Here is a 6,000-nt window from a genome sequence, read left to right on the forward strand (position 1 = left end):
AATTTGGCTCAGCTGTCCTTGCTGTGCTGCCTCCCAGCTTCCAGTGTGCCTCCTTGTTGGCAGAGCATGGGAAACTGAAATGTCCTTGATTTAGGGCAGGCACTACTTAGCAACAACTACAACATCAGTGTGTTATCAACATCATTCTCATACTAAATCCAAAACACAGCAATGTGCCAGCTACCAGGAGGAAAATTTACTCTATCCCAGAAAAAACAGCAATTAAAATACTAACATTGTTTTTTCCTTCCTCATGGGACACGAGAGTGCTTAAGCTCTGACCTTTGCTATTTTCCACCAGCTGTCATATCTGAAATAGGTGGTGATTGGTATATACAGCCAGCTGTAACATTCTCCTGTAAGAAAAAAAGGAACCAAACCTTACCACTGAGAGGGGCCTGAGGTACATTCATGCACTCCTGTGAGGTCACCAGAGGTGATCAAAACACCTGGCCCATCCTCTCATGAGTTTAACCATCACCTATCAAAAATAATACCTTCTTTTCGTTTCACTTGGGCAGAGAAAGTTTCTACAGTAATTTTAGGAAAAACAACTCATTTATTTCTAGTCTGACCTTCATGGCTGCAAGTTTTTTTGCACATAAACACATATAGGTCTTCACAGGCAATGTGAAACCTTCCTTTCTCACAGCTCTGGTGTACCTCCATCACAACTGACAACTTGCTAAAAGTTCCAAACAATGACCATTCTGCTAAGCTGATCAAAAAGAAGACAAAAAATGCTAATGAACTAGTTCGCCCCATTTAAAGATTTAGTCTAGACTGCTAAAGTGCAAATATATCCATTAAATACACAGAAGAAAAATGTCGACCTACTGTCCCTAATAATTGTGTGAGTTGTTATGTTTCTTAGATGAGGCAGAAAAAATTGCTGAATAATTGTGTGTATAACAAAAAATATTGCTGAGTGAATTAACACATTTTTTCAAAAAAGACAAAATCTTCAAAAAGATCAAATATTTCAAAATCTGACATGCATGTTTTCCATTCTGTGTGTTATTCCAAGGGTTCATACCAACTGAGCAATTAGACACTGTTTAAACTCTTCAACAAAATGGCTTTTTGCCCTATAAAGCCTACACTTTTGTATATTTTAACATAAAAACTAATTCAGTACATTAGAAACTCCGCTTTTGGGAGTAGGATCCAAGGGCTCCCAAAAATTGTTAAGTTCAATGACCATGAGCTAGTTTTAGATAGGTCATATATCAGCTTTTTCTGGAAGTGCTGCTGTGCTTCCATTAACGGAAAGAAAATACGGTCCAAACCTGAGTATTTTATTTCCTCTATGTTATACTTTATAAATCTGTACCTGGTCCCTTGGTCATTAAAAAAAATCTCATCTAAGAAACAGGGGGGAAAAATTAAGAAGGAAAGACAGAGAAACACATGGTTTTTGAGTTGGCCCCAAAAATGCCAAATTCACCCCAGTGTAATTCTGCTGAAAGTAATGGAAGGACACAGTGGCTGAACTTTTCCCTCTGTCTTTACACAACGGTAAGCAGCATGTAAAACTATTTTATCCAATAGCCCTGCACATTTTCGGTCGGTGAACAGAACTTTGCTATGTGGGACGGAGGGTTTTTTTTATTATTTCTGTATTCTTGCAAATGATTACTTTCTTAATCTTTGGAAAATCCTGTTTCCAACCAGAGATTCTACTTGATGTTGAGAGGGGGACAATCCTGACACGGGAGAGAAAGGGACAAGAATGGACACTGACAATACCAAGCCAATACATTCACAATCACTGCCAGAGCACTCCCTAGGTAACAGTAGTTTGCTAAAATCTCATTAAGGGGTAAATTTGGCTTCTTCTAATTAAGTTTCTGATAGCAGACAATAGGAAGTTGTTTTGCAAATAGACAGCTGATGGAGCTCTTCTACCTCTGGGAATACAAAGTGAGGGCGAATTCCAAAGCGACGATGGTAAAACTTCCCTGTGGGTGCCTTGGTGTCAGGAAGGTTCTGCCTTACATCCCCACCGAGGTGATCTGTGTGATGGGGCACCTTGCAGCCCTCAGCATCAGGAGCTGCAGTTCTGCCAGGTCCCAAAAGAGACACAAAAAAGGCTCCTCCTTGCAGCAGCTACCCACCCTCCTTAGCAGGCCCACACAGGCTGCTCCTCACCATCACCCTGCTGTCACCTCCCCGGCACTGGAGCGAGATCTCCCGGCGGTTTCTGCAGGAGCTGCATTAAGTACCAAGGTGCAGCCATAGAGGTTATCAAATAGATGATATTCTCAGGCTTAGAGCAAATCACCAGAGGTTTATGCTGTACTTAGATGAAAGCAAAATTAATATTCTCATTTAATAACAAGGAAATACTCACTACTTGCATTTCGTTGGGGGTTTTTTTCGCTCTGCTGATGTGTGTAGTTTTAGCTACAATAAAAAATTTTGTCTGATTACAAAAAAATTTTGCTGAGAAATGCAGTGCAGTAAACTTGCCCTAGCTCTGCTTTTTCCCTTGTTTTTAAAGCTAGATCATTACTAGATCATTAGGGCATATGCAGACTAAAAAGCATGAAATCGTTTGCCAAAGAGAAAGACGTTGGATTTCTGTAAAATAAAAGGCTTATGTTTAAAAATATATACATCTACTTCAGCTAGCAACAGACCAAAGATAGGAAAGTGTACATTCCTTTGAGCAATAAATCATACTTGGCAGTCTCTTTGGGAGAGCTATGTTAAAAACTGGTCTCCTCATGCTAATACGAAGCTATTGAAATTTCATTAGCTTTCTACAACTGCATACGTGAGAAAAAATTAAAATAAAGCAGTTGGCATGAAGTAAGTTTGCATAATGAATAATTCTAGGGAGTGTGAAAAAATGTATTGTGCATCCCTGTGCTTGAAGGCGGAGCTGAAATTCAGTGAGAGGCCTTTGCATGGGGAGGGTGGTGCTGCAGCAATCTGCTAGCACATCTATAGAGCAGAGCCCAGATAAGCCATCAGGAAAGGAAAATAAGCTCATGTTTACAGTCCTATTCTTCACCCACCCTACCAACACACTGCAGCCTGTGAGTCACTCAAAAATCCTGTAGAGACACAGACAATACAGTTATTTACTTAAATATACTATGAAACGTGTAGCAGTTAATGCTTCATCCACCTGTACATGCTAAAAGCATCAGGATACCCATAAAACCTCTCCCACAAGCAACTGCAGCGACCACGGGATCCGCTGTTGAGCTCGTACTTACATTACAGCATCGGCCGGAACAAAGCTCGGCATTTAACTATTTCTTCATAAGCTGCTTCCACATCCTCATCTGTTCATTGTGCCATTCCTTCCATCGATTGCTTGTGTTTGACAGCATCTGGACTGCAAAACGATCCTTTGCCCCCTCTTTTGCAAAATCAGCAGGCTGCGGAGTGATGCGTGACCACTGCTGCAGCCGATGTATCCAAACAGCCCAATGCAGCAGAGGCTTTAGCTCCCCCTTCCCAGCCTGGGTTTTTTCTTTCTTTGTCTCTGTGGGGTTTTTTTTAAAGAGATATGGTCCTGAATAACCTCAAGTTTCAGGAGCACAATACAAGCTCCAGGCACGAGGCAGTGAAGCAGATGTTGAGGGATACCAAGATAGAAGGCCAAAATAACACGATTTTAAGAGATGTTACTCAAGATGTAACATGTATTTGAACTATTTCCAGTAACAGATCAAATTTTGGGATTGGTTCTGTTTAATTCAAATCTTTCTTGTCATTTTGCTGCTTTATTTCTTCACTTTTTGCATTTTTTTTCAGCTTATACAATAGAAAAATAAGTTTTCTGCTTCTTTATTTCATGCTTCAACTGTCCTTCTGTGTCAAAGAATGCTTGCATTTTAAATGTTCAAAATTTGAAGAAGCCCTCTGTTAAAACTTCTGTCTATATAGCAGTTTTAGCAAATATCTTTACTGTTCTGCCTCTGTTTTACCAACATGGTATGCTCACACTTTTTAGGACATCCTTAAAATAATTTTGTCGGTGCTGATTATATGAAGAGTCAGAAGTCTGTGGGCTACAAGTAGCATACCATTTCTCTATTCCCAAAATAGCATTTTGCTTTCTTTTTTTCCAAGCTGGCACAGGTAGCTATTAGCAGTTCCACACTTTCAAACTCATCTCCTTATTAACTTCATATTCCTGTTCATGTGATCGGCTGCATAAAGCAGACCTCAGCATTTAAGGCGCTTCTAAGATTTTTCATTCTCTCCCCTTGGTCACTCATGTTAACCTGTCAGGTTGTCCTCCAGGAAAACCAAGAAGCTTTTCCTTTGAGAAGCTTTCTAATCTTGCCAGTTATACTTCTTTGAATTCCCCATGCTAGTGTAGAATGCTGCCCCTCTCCTTGATCCAGTAGCCTACTGCCAGAAACACATCCTTCCAACCTGCCCGTCTTCATTTAAAAAGCTGGACTAATGCAGCACTTCACAAGAGCTTCAGGACTGGCTGAAAGGATGAGATTAGGGATTTTGACACGGTCTGGAGCTCTCTTTTCCCTCTGCAGTCCTGAGCTGCACAGGTGATGGACTGGAAATAGCTGCTCTACAGGGTAATGTCAGCAGAGGCAGAAAACAAACACAAAGTGCTAATTCAGCTTTGTACGGACAGAGAACTTCTTAGACAACTCCTGGACTTTACTACAATTCTGCTGCTTTTGGTTAGAAAAACCTCTTTTCCTGCCAAGGAGCTGAGGCTGACTTCTGTCACGTTGAAGGTTAAAGTAACATTGCAAATACTAAGAGGCTACTGCTGCATTGTATATATTAAAAAAATATTACTCTTCCAAGGAAAAGAAGCCTGTTCCATATTAAATTACATCTGATAGTAAGTGAAATTATTTGTGTTACCAGAAACTGTTTACCAGAGGAGGACAACATCCTTATCATTTGGAGTCCTGATCATGAAAGGTCAAGAGGAACTGAGCAAAAGTAAGCAACAACACTGTCCCTACAATACTGCTTTTTGTTGCATAGAGATCAAGGAAAACACATTTTTCTGGTCATCACATCTCAGCTTTAACTACAGAAACAGTAAGAAGCCCTCTCTGAGTTCAGGTAAACAAAAGGACATTGTAACCAGGCAGAGCAGACTGTTTAGCCAGGAAAACATGCAGTGCCAGTCTCCAAAACATTGCCCCACTGGATAAGCTCCTGCAGCATAATGATCTCACACAGCTGTCGTGTTGCTTCTCAGTTTCGCTGCCAAAAGAATTGGGCCCAGTGCGGTGGCACTCTGAGAGCGACCTTCCTCAGCAGGGCACTCGTGGCGGCTGCAACTGCCCGTGGCCATGCTGGCCACACAGGCCAGTGGCGTGGCATCAGCCCTGTTTATCAATGTCACATTCTCAATGCAGGAAAAAAATCCATATAGGGGGGTGGGAATGAAGCCACAGATGACACAGAAAGCATCGCAAGGATAGGAGGCAATGGGGGACAGGACATTGAAATAAAAAGGCTTTAAAAGCACTCTCTCACAAAGTGCTCAAATCCTTTTTAAGCAGCAGGCATAAAAAGCCCTCCTTTGAAATTCCATTCCTAGAGTGAAAATAGATTGTGAACGACTAGCATTATTAGCAATCTTCTTATAGAAGAATGTCAGCTGAGGGCAGCCCTGTGTCTGAAAACTGAGCCTGAAAAAGCAGCTGAGCTTCCCACGTGGGAAGCAGGTGAAGGGCAAATTTCCCCTCCCGGGACATATTAAAACAAATGCAAAAGTAAGTATTTGATTGATGCATTCAGCATCCCAGCTGTGAAAATCAAGTAAAATTAGAAGGCTCATTGCTACTGCTGCTGAGTTTGGTATGACTTTTATTGGTGCTGACATGGGTGAAGTGCAGCCAGCTACTCAAATTGGTGGCCTGCAAAGCTGAGACCTTGTAAAGTTCACCTGCCCCCTCTTTCAGTCAGAAGCATTTTTCCTATTTCTCTTCCTCTTTAATTTCACTTCCCTCCTCCTGAAGTGGGACACCTCCTCTGACACAGCACCCT

At 41.4% G+C, this 6,000-nt stretch overlaps 1 protein-coding gene across 2 annotated transcripts in view; it reads right to left on the reverse strand.

The window, feature by feature from the left end:
• Window positions 1-3,405, reverse strand: part of SACS (sacsin molecular chaperone) — a 55,959-nt gene extending 52,554 nt beyond the window's left edge. For both annotated transcript variants that reach the window (XM_040055861.2, XM_040055860.2), the window contains exon 1: window positions 3,228-3,405. The gene's annotated coding sequence lies outside the window, so the exon portion shown is untranslated. The remainder of the gene's footprint in view (window positions 1-3,227) is intronic.
• Between the last annotated feature and the right edge of the window lie 2,595 nt (window positions 3,406-6,000).

The sequence above is a fragment of the Hirundo rustica genome, chromosome 2, assembly GCF_015227805.2.
Source record: "Hirundo rustica isolate bHirRus1 chromosome 2, bHirRus1.pri.v3, whole genome shotgun sequence".
Lineage (NCBI taxonomy): Eukaryota > Metazoa > Chordata > Aves > Passeriformes > Hirundinidae > Hirundo > Hirundo rustica.